Genomic DNA, 12,145 nt, shown 5'->3' on the forward strand with positions numbered 1-12,145 from the left:
CAAAAAGCAGTCATACAAGAATAATATCGTCGCATGGGAAGTGTGTGTTGCATATACGAGGATGATAGAATTGGGAAAATCAAACCAAACTAGGTATTAGACTACCTAATATAACAGGCGGCAGTAGCTTAGTTAGTAGCCCAAGCAGCACACTTTTGTCACTTCTGGTTGCTGCAACCTATTTATGACTGAAATCAGTCATTAATTGGTTACCACAACTAGTTTATAACAACTGTGCTAGTAGGGAGAACATTTGGGTACCAACAGAAAGAGCGTGGGTGTGAGCCCTACCTGCCATTGCACAACCCGATGTATTTTTAGTCTCTATCTAAATTTTCCAGTTCATCAAATTAATCATTCTTCGTATCACACACTTCCCTCCTCTTAAAAAAAAATTAAACAATAAACTTGCGTTTTGTAAAGAACCCATCATCGTCTTCTATCCTTAATTCTGCCTCTGATTCTGTTTCCTTTGACATTGTTTCATTCTTTGAATGCAAAAAAGTTAAAACTATTTTCTCAAACTTTTATTCCGACAGATACGCTTTTCGCCTACGACTTACAGGCTTCACCAGTGTCTGTCTTCAAATTTTAGCTCACTTATTTTCTATTTACTATTTCTTGTTTCCAATATCAAATTTTCTATTTCTAATTTTCTATGATAATTACAACAGATCGCTAGATTTTTATTAAAAGCTGGGCTTTTAATGTAACGAAAATTCTTATAATGCTAGAAACAAAACCCTTTTTCTTCATCTGAATGTTTCTACTCCCTTTGTCAGTTCTCTTCCAGTTGGCTCCCCACTACTGTAAATCTTTCTTCTTTTCGGTATTCCCAATAAAGCGAAACAAAACCTTTTTGACGTAGGACTACGTCTTTGTTTATTGTACTGGGTAGGGTAGCACTTTGTGGAAACGAAAATAGAAGTGTAACGTTCGAATGAAAGATTTCAAACGCTCATAACTTCTATACTACTGAACGAAACATAACTGTTAATATGTCGTTGGAAAGATAAAATGTCCAGCAATTTTATAGTAACATACGTATAATAATCTTTCGTACGCTTAATAGTAAAAATGTATGTAAAAACAAGGTCAAATTTCGTTAACATAGAAGGCTAGCAGTAAGTACGAATGGCAAGCGGGAGCAGACTACTGTGATAGCGGCTAGTAAAAGCTTTTTGGTTCAGGATACTCTGAATCGATGCCGATAACCTAAATGCCTGTTGCCATCAGAGGTGTGAAATTGTCAAAATTTGGTGGACTAAACATCCACGGATGGCGACAACTCTGAAGTAGCCTTCATATCGAAAATAACAGCTACTAATAGTTAAATTATAGCTAATAGACTGTGTTTAAATACTTTTTGATTAGTTTCAATTGTTTTAAGATTAATCGATCAGTAAGTAGGTACCAGAACCAAAAGTACTTCCTTTGGCTTTAATGCTGTTTGTAACCAATAGCCCTTTTAAGGGTCACCAACAAATTAAATGAAGATTAAATAAAATTTTTGGTAATCTACACTTCGCATTTATAATTGCAAATTAGCTTTCTTGTAAAAATGTTTACTTTATCGTACCTAAAACGCTAAATATATACTGCCTTTGTGGCGTTCCCTTCAAACTACTGTGTAAAGTGTCGGTAATAAAAAACAACAACGACAATTTCAAACTACTAAGCTACAACACTGTAAAATTCCCTAAAATAATGTTTGCTGTTGCTGATACATCAAAAAGATATTTTCAGCTGAAAGAAAATTCAATTTTTTCTTCAATTATTACTTGATGTTGGAGGCCACCAAGGCTGATTGATGGATGATATTCACATTTATCTTGAAACATTTACTAGGAGCTCAAATTTACAAAAAGTGTGTAAAAGGTTTTCATGTAATTTACGAGTAATCCTTCAATAGAGCATCCCTCGAGCACTAAATGGCAAACTAAATCTTGATGTCGCTGCCATCGCTGTTATGTAACTCCAGCACAAAGAAATATTGATAATGGTACATGGATATTTTTTGATGCGTTTGGCAAACTATTTCTGGAGGGCGCTACCGACAGATTTTACACACAAAAAATCGATTACTTCCTTCGAGCCAGTTAATCTGTTCTCTGTGATGACAATTCTGTGCCTTCCGGGACGGCATTTTGGTTAATTCACTCACAAACAAGAAACGAACGAAGATCTGAACCTCACGAGCGGTTTCCATAGCGCATCTGCTTACTGTTTTGAGGAGCCAAGCTGGAGGCGATAGATACTTATGAACACGCACTTGCCAGAAATGCAGTCTGCAATAGTTCTTGTTCTAATGATCTGACATAAAGGAATACTTCAACGAGTAAAACATGTTATCAATACAATACAATGTAATGTTAACATAGGCCTACGTCACTCTTTCGTACCACCCTTAGGGCTGTATACCTTGTAGTTTTCCCCAAAATTAAATAAAACGTTCGAAAACAGACACTGAAGAAGCCTGCAAGTCGTAGGCGAAATACGAATCTGTCGTGAATAAAATAAACATTCTTTTTATTTAATTTTAGGTTTCGTATTCCACTAAGATGCTCCAAAAACTTCAGTAAAACCTGTTTTGCTCTTTTAAACCTCTCCCTTGTCAATGCCCCCCTCCCCCTTCAGAAAACCCCCCTCTTGTCATCCAGCCACTTGTACAACTGCTATGATACCACATGCAACAGAAACTATCCCTTCAGTCATTAGAGCCTTCCCCTCCCTCATGGAAGAGACCGCCCCCTTTTGTCAACCCTTTGCTCTGATGTCGAAGAATATGTGTGCCAAATTTGATGAAGAACCGTCCAGGCGTTCCGATCCCAAGCTATCATTTCAGGGTCAAGACAAAAACACGAGGTTGGATAGGAACCTTTCCCTTCCCCAGACCACTCGCGGTGAGAATCGTTGATGGACAAACAAAGTCACGGGCAGTCAGTACCTTGCAAGTCGCAGGGGTCTGCGCAGGTTTGTCGTCCTGCCAGAAGAACGAGCTAGATCGAACTCACTCTCATTGTGTGGTTTAACTACAGTAGACGGAGGAAGAGACATAATTTGTGTCTAAAAATAACACAACCCGCCAGTGTTATTGGAGTTTTGAAAAAAGTTGCACGCTTAATAAAGGGGTTGAAGAGTCTTTCTTTTGTCCAGTTCGATGTCAAAGGATCATCACTATCGGCGAGCCACAGAGACCTGAGAGGAGTGGGCTCTAATTCGGTTATATTTGGCTCCGATTATAACTTGGTTCGATCCTCGGATCTCTCGCTTGGATAAAAGAGTGCGGTACACAACTTTTCAAGCGTTGCTTCAATACCTCATCTTTCACTCTTCCCCCTGCACACCTGATCCCAAGCTTGGATCTTATCGAATCTGTGTCGTTGTGGGATTGGGATTGGGATTGGGATTGGGATTGGAATTGGGATTGGGATTGGGATTGGGATTGGGATTGGGATTGGGATTGAGATTGGGATTGGGATTGGGATTGGGATTGGGATTGGGATTGGGATTGGGATTGGCCATGATCTTGGTCTTATTTTGGTCCCATGGTCTTGAAATTAGTTTTAGGACCAATTCCCTATCATGGTCCTGCATATTTATTTGGTTCCTATATTGGTCATATTTGAGGAGCATGAATAGGTCATGAAAATGCATAATTTTTCATATTGTGAACCAATCTGAAATCAGTGTTTTCCATAAGTCGGGAGCACTGGCTTGTTGTACACGGTGTAGATATACTGCTTCGGTTTGCTGGTTTGGCCCTGTAACTTTTTAAATTATAATTTCTTTTGCTTTTGTCGAAGCATTTATTTATAATGTAGTTTCATTTGTTGGTTATTATTTTTCTTTTCTATAAGCTTCTGCTCGCGTAGAATTTTTTGTTGTGCTGAGAAAATTGAAATAAATACGTAGTTATAGATTTGACCCAGGTGAATAATTGCGTACTTGAATCGGTCGTTTGTTGTCGAATAAAACAAAACTGTTTATCGAATATTACTACAGATTCATCCCCAAATCCAAACCATCTCGTTATGATAGCATCATACCACGTTTCATAAAGCTCACAAAACTAAATAAAAATGGGGCAAATTTAGCAAAGAATCGATACTTTACGATCAAAGTTATTCGAAATTTATAGACTTCATTTTTCTGTCGCCCGCCGGATCGGTTTCCACCGCCGACCGGCAGCAAACAACGGTGATGGTGTGGTCTCACCCGCGTTGTTGCCATAGCAAACGAAGGAGTGTGTTGCTGCAGTCGTTCTTTGAACTTTGCTCCCGACCCGTGCCGTGCCAACCAGATCCGATGCTGATTAAAAACTCGTAGAAATCGCGCTTCTTCCACGCTCGCTAGCAAATTGATTTTGATGCACTCACAGCATGCAAAACAGCCCTCGCCGTTCCCGTCGCGTCGGTCCGGACCTCCTTTCGTCGTTCGGATGAAGGATCGTCATATTCGCGCGCGCGAGAGATACAGATTGCAGACCGTATCATATTCTGGTGGCTGGGTTCAACGATGCATCCGCGCTTCGCTTCCGAAGGGGGGGACGGCACGGGCGGGCAGTAGCCTCGCTTTGTCTCATGACGGTTGATTTTTTTCGCCCAACTTCGGTTTCCTTCTGTTTCGATTCCCAGCCGCATCCGAGCTGGTAGTAGTTCCGAATGGAATTTCTGAATATGGAAGCAAACCAAACTCGCGCCGTCGTTGTCGTCGTCGTCGTTTTTAGCTCGTTTGTCGCGTTGAGTTTCGAAAAGATATTTCCATACCGCTCTGCTTGGTCCCGAGGAATAATCCATTGAAATCAACGAGCATCGCATTATGTGAACCTGGAGGAATAATGAATATTTATCCCTTATTCTTACGTACCGGGTCGTCTCGTTTGGAATACTGTTGCTTCCATTTGAGTTTCGATTCGACACTTTAGACTACTCGTCGGTGTGTATGTAGGTATGGCACACAGGTACGAACAACCGGAAGGGGGTTTGCCCACAGTCTCACCCACAGCATCCGTGTCTGCCGTCTGGTCTGGTCTCGTAGAAAATGCTGCACAGCAGCAACTCAACAACTCTATTCCGCTTCTTGTTCTGGTACCAATCCGGACGAACTTGCGTGAAGATTCGTAACTCACCGGGTTCTGAACGAACCAGATGTGATCGTTCGCATGTGCCCCTCCGACACTGAAAGGATGTCCGAATGATTTGAAAGTCATAAGCTCTATGATACTTAAAAAGTCTTTGTTCAATTATAACTTGCGTGGAATCAGATTTATTCGCGATGAAAAGTCATTAATTTTTAAATTAGATGAAACCAGTTGCAAATTACGAGGTGCACTCAAATCTAGCACACCCTATTGCAATCCACTCCATTATTGCTGGGCTGTCGGTGGTGTGCAGCAGAGTAAACGAAATAAATTTTCTATTCAAATTTAATCCACATCTGAGTTTTGGAGTTTTCCGATGCGATGAAAAATGCACGAGTTATGCAGTGAACCAGGATACGGTTCGATTTCGATTCCTGGGCGAACTTGTACATATCCGAATGGTAGAATTTTATTTTAGGAGTTTGGAAACTTCTCCTGCCGCTACACCACCAGCGCGCCGCGCCGTCTCGGATGCAGACATGACGACCGAAGGGTTGTCTACCTATCACGTACTCCGGTCTAATGCGTTGAACATGTTAATGCAATATGCACTTTTTGAATAACGAATTCATCTCGGTAGTGTCGAACGGCGCAAAAGTTATTAGAACTGACGGGAACCGCCGGCTGTGAGTTGGCGAATAATTGACAGCTAACATGCCGGAATGATATTTTTAGGTTATGTTCAGACGAAATCGTCTGCTGGCTTCAGTCAGTCGTTCGAGGGTAACATACCGTCGAACATGGAACATGATACATTAAAGGGATGTGACTAAAGTGTGTCGTTCGTTTTTCTTTTCTGGAATCCTATAGGATAGATGATTTGCGGGTTTGAATTTTGTCAGTTCGAAGCAGTTTCACTTAGGATTTGCTGCCTGGTGACAGAGGAAAACTAGAGTAGTAGTTACTTTAATTACAGTTTACAGTTTGCCAGCAAATAAAACCGAGTCTCATAGAAATATTGACAATCTAAGTGCAATTAAAATCTGTTTGACTTCAATAAAATTTCCACCGTATTAAAACTCTAAATAATAAAGTTAAATTGCTGCTAGCTATTTGGTTACTGCTTCTCAATGTACCACCTAAAGCACTTAAAGCTACCTGCTGAAAACCGCTCTCCCACGGCTCTGTCCCGAGATTTCATTGAAACCCAAAGCTACATTACCGTTGAAGCAGTCTTCAACTAAAATACGTAATATATCACCTTCCACGAGGCGCCATTGTCGATTCGGATCGTAAAACACGCGAACGCAAACAAATCTGAGGGAGCAGTGCGCTCGAGTGCCAACGGGGGGTGTTTTATCCTCCACCACCACACCAGCGCAGCGCACCGACAGCGTACAAATGGTGCACTATTAATCAGTTTTTCATTTCTGACGCAACAATTTATGGCCGCCCATTTTGGATACGACGACCTCCGGTCGATCTGACCCCAGCTGGGGTGGAGCGAAGCTCCTTAACAATCCAGCGACGGTACGCCGTGCCACCGACCGACCGGCGAAGCTTGAGGATTGACTTATGGTCGTGTCGCATGGCCGGACACGGACTCGGTCGATCATTATCTATGCTAATCGGGTGGAGCTTCCGTGCTGCTGCCGCCGCACCGATGCGGCGAAGAGACGAACATCGCACCTCGGTAAATTAGTGTGTGATTTATCCACACAAAGTGGAGTGAAAGCTGGCAACCGTGCCGAAGGAGCGGGTCATCAACGCAGTGATACATCATTATCCATCCGGTAGATTCGACTGCCAAGATAGACGAATGCAAAGATTCATCTCCCAAGAGGGCGGCAACAGCGGTGGCTGCTGCTGCTTCCGTCCTGATGCTAAGCAATTAAATATAAAAAAGGGTGAAAAAAGATACCCGCCGTTGACTCGGATGAAAGATACAGGAGATCGTTTCGCTGTTTAGGAGAATCGACGTCAGCATTATCATCGGAGATTTCTCGGAACTACTCGCCGGCCGGAAAGCATATGCCTCTGCCTGCGCCGGGCCGGACGGATTGTTAGTATTTCATTATTTCGACCATTTTTACTCGGAAGCAGGCAGCAGAGAGACAAACAGGATGAAGAGATGTAAAAGCGCTTGACTTTGATAAACAGAAATTTGTTTGCTTTCGTGTTTCTTCCGTTCCATGCGATGACGACGCATTGTCTAGCCGGCAGCAGCGGCAGATTTCGCTGGGCTTGCTGTGGGAGGCAGAAGCCGAGGAAGAAGGAGCGCAGAACTGATCAAACAGAACACTTTGGGATGGCTGTTTTTCGAGTGATGTATGGTACGACTGGCTCTACGCTGGTGGTCTTGATTATGGATAATAAACGTGGATTCCAGATTGTGAAGCGTTCATAAAAATAAATATATGAGTGAAATTTTGACGCTAAAGGATTGCGTTTTGATTACCATTTCGATGGTTGATATCGTAAATGTGAATCATAAGTTAAGCCACTGATACCGGAGCACATGTGGCTGTTTACTGTGGAATTTTCTTTTTATATTTTGAGCGAACATATTGCATTCATTTTCTTTATATTTTTATGAAAATCTTCTTTCTTATTCCATATTTCATAGAATGACTAGCCCTAGTATGAATTGCCTAGTATGGTCTATTTTCTAAATTGTTTTTATTAACACTAACGCCAAGACACCGAGAGCGGGAAACCAAATCTTCTTCAAAACATGCACTTCCGTTCTGCACACTTCTAGGACTAATTAACTCTCATTTATTTTATTCTTCCTAATCCCCTATGCTTCGTTCTTATCTACGCTAACTTTGTTTACTAAAATTTTATTTTTCGGGTTTGCAGTCCAATTGCTGAAGAAAACGAACATTTTTCTTCTACTTCCGACGTTTCGATTTATATTAAATCTTTTTCAAGCATTCTATTAAAAATATGCATTTACAAAAAAATTTCTTCAGTTAATATAACATCTATGCTTACAGAAAAATGTCGTTTTTCGTCTATCGGCTCTATTCAGTTAAACATTAATGGTCACTTTTTTATACGATGCTAGCATTCTGTTACAACACGTGTCAAGAAAATTTTAAACACTATACTACATTAGCCGTTATACCGTTTATGCATTAGAATTTTGTATACAATTATCACAAACTATCACAATTTAAAAAAAACTTTTTGTTGTTTACTAAGAGAAGGTTATGAGACGGATAGATGTATTTTTGTTGCTTTATTTATGAGACTTTCAGCCTTGGGCTGGTTCGTCTCATTCAGATATAAAGACGGCTTGGCATGTATGCAGATTTAAGTTTAAGTCCCTTCCTAGTAACAATTCTAAAACAGCTTGGTTTTATTTGAATTTTGTAAACGTTTTATTGCGGTATGAATCATTACCTCTGGTTTTATCATGGTGCCGCGCATTACCGAGCTGATATAAGACAAACACTACTTAAAGCTGGCTAAAAAACCATAATAAAACTGTTAATAGAGCAAATTTATTATTGTTGTTTATATTACCACGATAAAACTGGTTTACTGCGACACATCTCCTATAAACTTACCCTAAGTGGGGCGTAACAATACAATATGGCGCACCAATTGAAGTTGACCTTCTAGCGGTTGCTTGTCAAACCGCAATAAAACTGTTAGTTTTATGATGTTATCAATATGTTGATTGCAGATAATCGCCGCCGCGTTATTAATATGGTAAAATCCCGACTAAACAGATTTATTGCTGTTATCATGAAGAATATTTGATTGAAACATGGAAATAACTTCAGCCGCTTATCATTCCAATATGCACGATAAAATTTACTGCGCATATGCAGCACAACTGTGGAAACTGCTGAAAATTTATTATATATTTACTCGGACATTTTATTATGGTCGCTATAAATCAAATCGATCGGGATGATCTGACAGTAAAACTTTACCTTTTCTGCTCACGGCTATATATTTTCCAGTTTATAAAGCTGTTTGGGTGATTTAGCTTTTCACGCATTAAGCTTAATGCATTATAGCTTTGACGCCCAAAGCGAAAAGCTGCATTACATTACGGGATTGCCATGAAGCAGCGAAAAGCATAAACGGTTAAATTGCTGCTTTCAGCAGAGCGTAATAAGCCTATAACTTGACTCTTCAAAAAGTTTTGAAAACCTTCTGAAGAGTGCCCAATTAACAATGCGAGTTTTATTGTGGTTCTGATGACCAATTTTGTCCAATTTGCTCATAAAAGCCATCTTAAGATCATCTTTGTATAATAATACCCAAATTGTTGCTTGAGTGGGCCTGTTGGTCGGAAAGAAGTTTCATAGCGATCATCAGAAGGTTCTAATTCTAGAAGGACTAGAGAAACGTAATAAAACTTAAATTGCTGCCCGAGCTGAGGTTGAAACCTAAATAAGTAATGTCGATACGTTAATGTTTGTTTGCAGCACAACAGAAGAACGAAGAACGACGGACGAAAATCGTAGAACGAAGAACGAAGATCGAAGAACGTAGAACGAAGATCGAAGATCGAAGAACGAAGTATGAAGAACGGAAAACGAAGAACAAAGAACGATCAACGAACAACGAAGAACAAAGAATGATAATGAAGAAATAAGAACAAAAACCTGATTTAATCCACCTAGTGGTGAAAGGAACCTTTGTTATACCGTCTTACTTGCAATTAGAGATAGAAATCGACACGTTTGGTTTAAATGAAATTTTTGGAAATTGAATAACTTTACAAAATTTGAAACAAATAGAAGCACTTATAAATTTTGATAGTTTCTTTTCTCATGAAATTGCTGAGTAAGTTGTTACTGATGAGGGTAAGTGCAAGTAAAAGTAAGTTGTAAGCTGAAATATTATCCTTTAACATATACATTGCGTAGTAAAGGTCTAGTTTATAGGTTTTTGAACTATGCATAATTTCCTGTAACGCCATTCTATTTGATTCACAACAATAAAGTTTTCTTGAATAAATTTCATCAATTTTTATTAACCTTCAGTTACTCACGTTGTTGTATTTTGTACACCATATGTAGGTTTTTGAATGCCATATTGTTATTTAGTTACAAATCGTATATTACGTATATACTAACGTATATTCTTCAATAAACTTGTTATGAGCAAAATGTCAGAATTATTCAATGCATTATTACTTTAAATTGTTAGGAAAATAGATTAGCATAAACCGACATCACAGAAACGAAGCAAGTAGCATGTGAGGTGTACCGCAATTGACCCCAACTGAAATTTTCTTTCGTTTCTTCATATGGAAAATGGTGTCTGTGTGCAGCAAAACTACCAGCAAATGTAAAATGTTTAAAATGTATCAGTCTGTTGGTAGTCGAGTAATTCGGGGTCAAAATAAGGGTATTTTTTATAATCAAAGTTCTACAGTTCGTAAACAAGGAAACATAGAGGTATACTATATTCAGCAAAGTTGTGTATTTTTATTATTTATACAACTTTGTAATACATGAAAAAGTCATACAACAATTACAAAAAGAGCTAAAATAGAAAAACTGATTTTTCAAATTCATATACAATAAATAAGATCTCTTCGTTGAAGAGATAGAAGGTTACTGTCTTGAGCAAAATTTCTTGTAATAATATGCTCTAAAACTTTGCAGAACACATCAATGTGTTATATTGAAACTGAAGGAAAATAATTTTTTTATTTCACTTTTAGGGGGATTAATCAATATTCAAATTCTACCAGACGATAGAGCTTTCAATTTCAAGAAACTCTTCCAAAGGTTCGATAAACTTAAAACCAAGTTTTCCTAGTCAAAACTCTAGTGCGCACGTTTTCTTTGGTTTTGGGCTATTGTGCGCGCGAGTAACCGTGTTACAAAAGTTGGCGCGTATATTCAAGGGTTAATATCTTTTGACCGGCAAAACCAATTCTTATGAAATTTTGCATATATATTCGTAGTGTGAAAACCTCTCGTTTGATATTAAAATAATTGAAATCAGGTTATTTTTTTTATGTTAAAATCATTATAAATTATTGTTAATTTTGGTGTGGTGTATTGAATTACACATAACTTTCAAATTAAACGTCCAATCAAAAAACCATTCAATAGTGATCTATCCGGCTATATTACCTGCCAAATGAAACTAATAGCACGTAAATCGGTTTGGCCATCTCTGAGAAACAGGCGATCATTTGAACCTTGTCAAAACTGGTTTTTTAAGCATAACTTTTAAACCACTTGTTTGTTTTCAATAAAAATTGGCGTGAAGTTTAGCAATAGTAAGAGCTTTTATTTGGTACTAAGATCGATGAAATCGGTTATGTGGTTCCGGAGAAAGTCGTGTCACGTAATTTTCACATTTTTGCTTATAACTTTTAAACTAAAAGTCAGACCACGAAACCATTTATTAGTGATATACTAGGTAAAAATACCTTTCAAATAAAAGTTATAGCAGACGAATCGATTCAGCCATCTCCGAGAAATAGGCGATTGAAAATTGAAGCGCACACACATACACACACATACACACACACACACACACACAGACATTGCTCATTCGTCGAACCTGATCGATTGGTATATGTGACACGGCCCTCCGGGCCTCAGATCGACTTCGTGTTTTTCTACCAATTCCTAAACCTTTGTTATATTGTATAACAAAGGTAAAAACGAAGTACGAAAAACGAAATACTAAGATATCTTAGAAAAAGTGCAAATTAGGAAATCAGAGTACGGAAAATATAAAATGAAAAATTGAAAATTGAAAAGCCTAAATCATGATAAACAATTTTCCAAACAAATCTGAAAATGCTGAATTCAAAATCTCACTTTTGTTTATCGCTGTTCGGCTTATTCACCTTACAAAATTTTTCGTCTTTTTTGTTATATTTTTCATATCGCCTTTTGCCGTCGTCTTCTTGTCTTTTTTTATTTTCTCTTTGACTTCTGTTAATCGTTTTCCGTTATTTTTAACGTCTGTCTTCTTGACTTCTTTACATTGTCTTTTTGTCTCTTTATCAGCGATTTCTTGGTATTTATTATCGTCTTTTTTGTGCTATTTTTGATTGCTCTTAATGGG

This window comes from Sabethes cyaneus, chromosome 2 (genome assembly GCF_943734655.1).
Source record: "Sabethes cyaneus chromosome 2, idSabCyanKW18_F2, whole genome shotgun sequence".
In the NCBI taxonomy this organism is placed as follows: Eukaryota; Metazoa; Arthropoda; class Insecta; order Diptera; family Culicidae; genus Sabethes; species Sabethes cyaneus.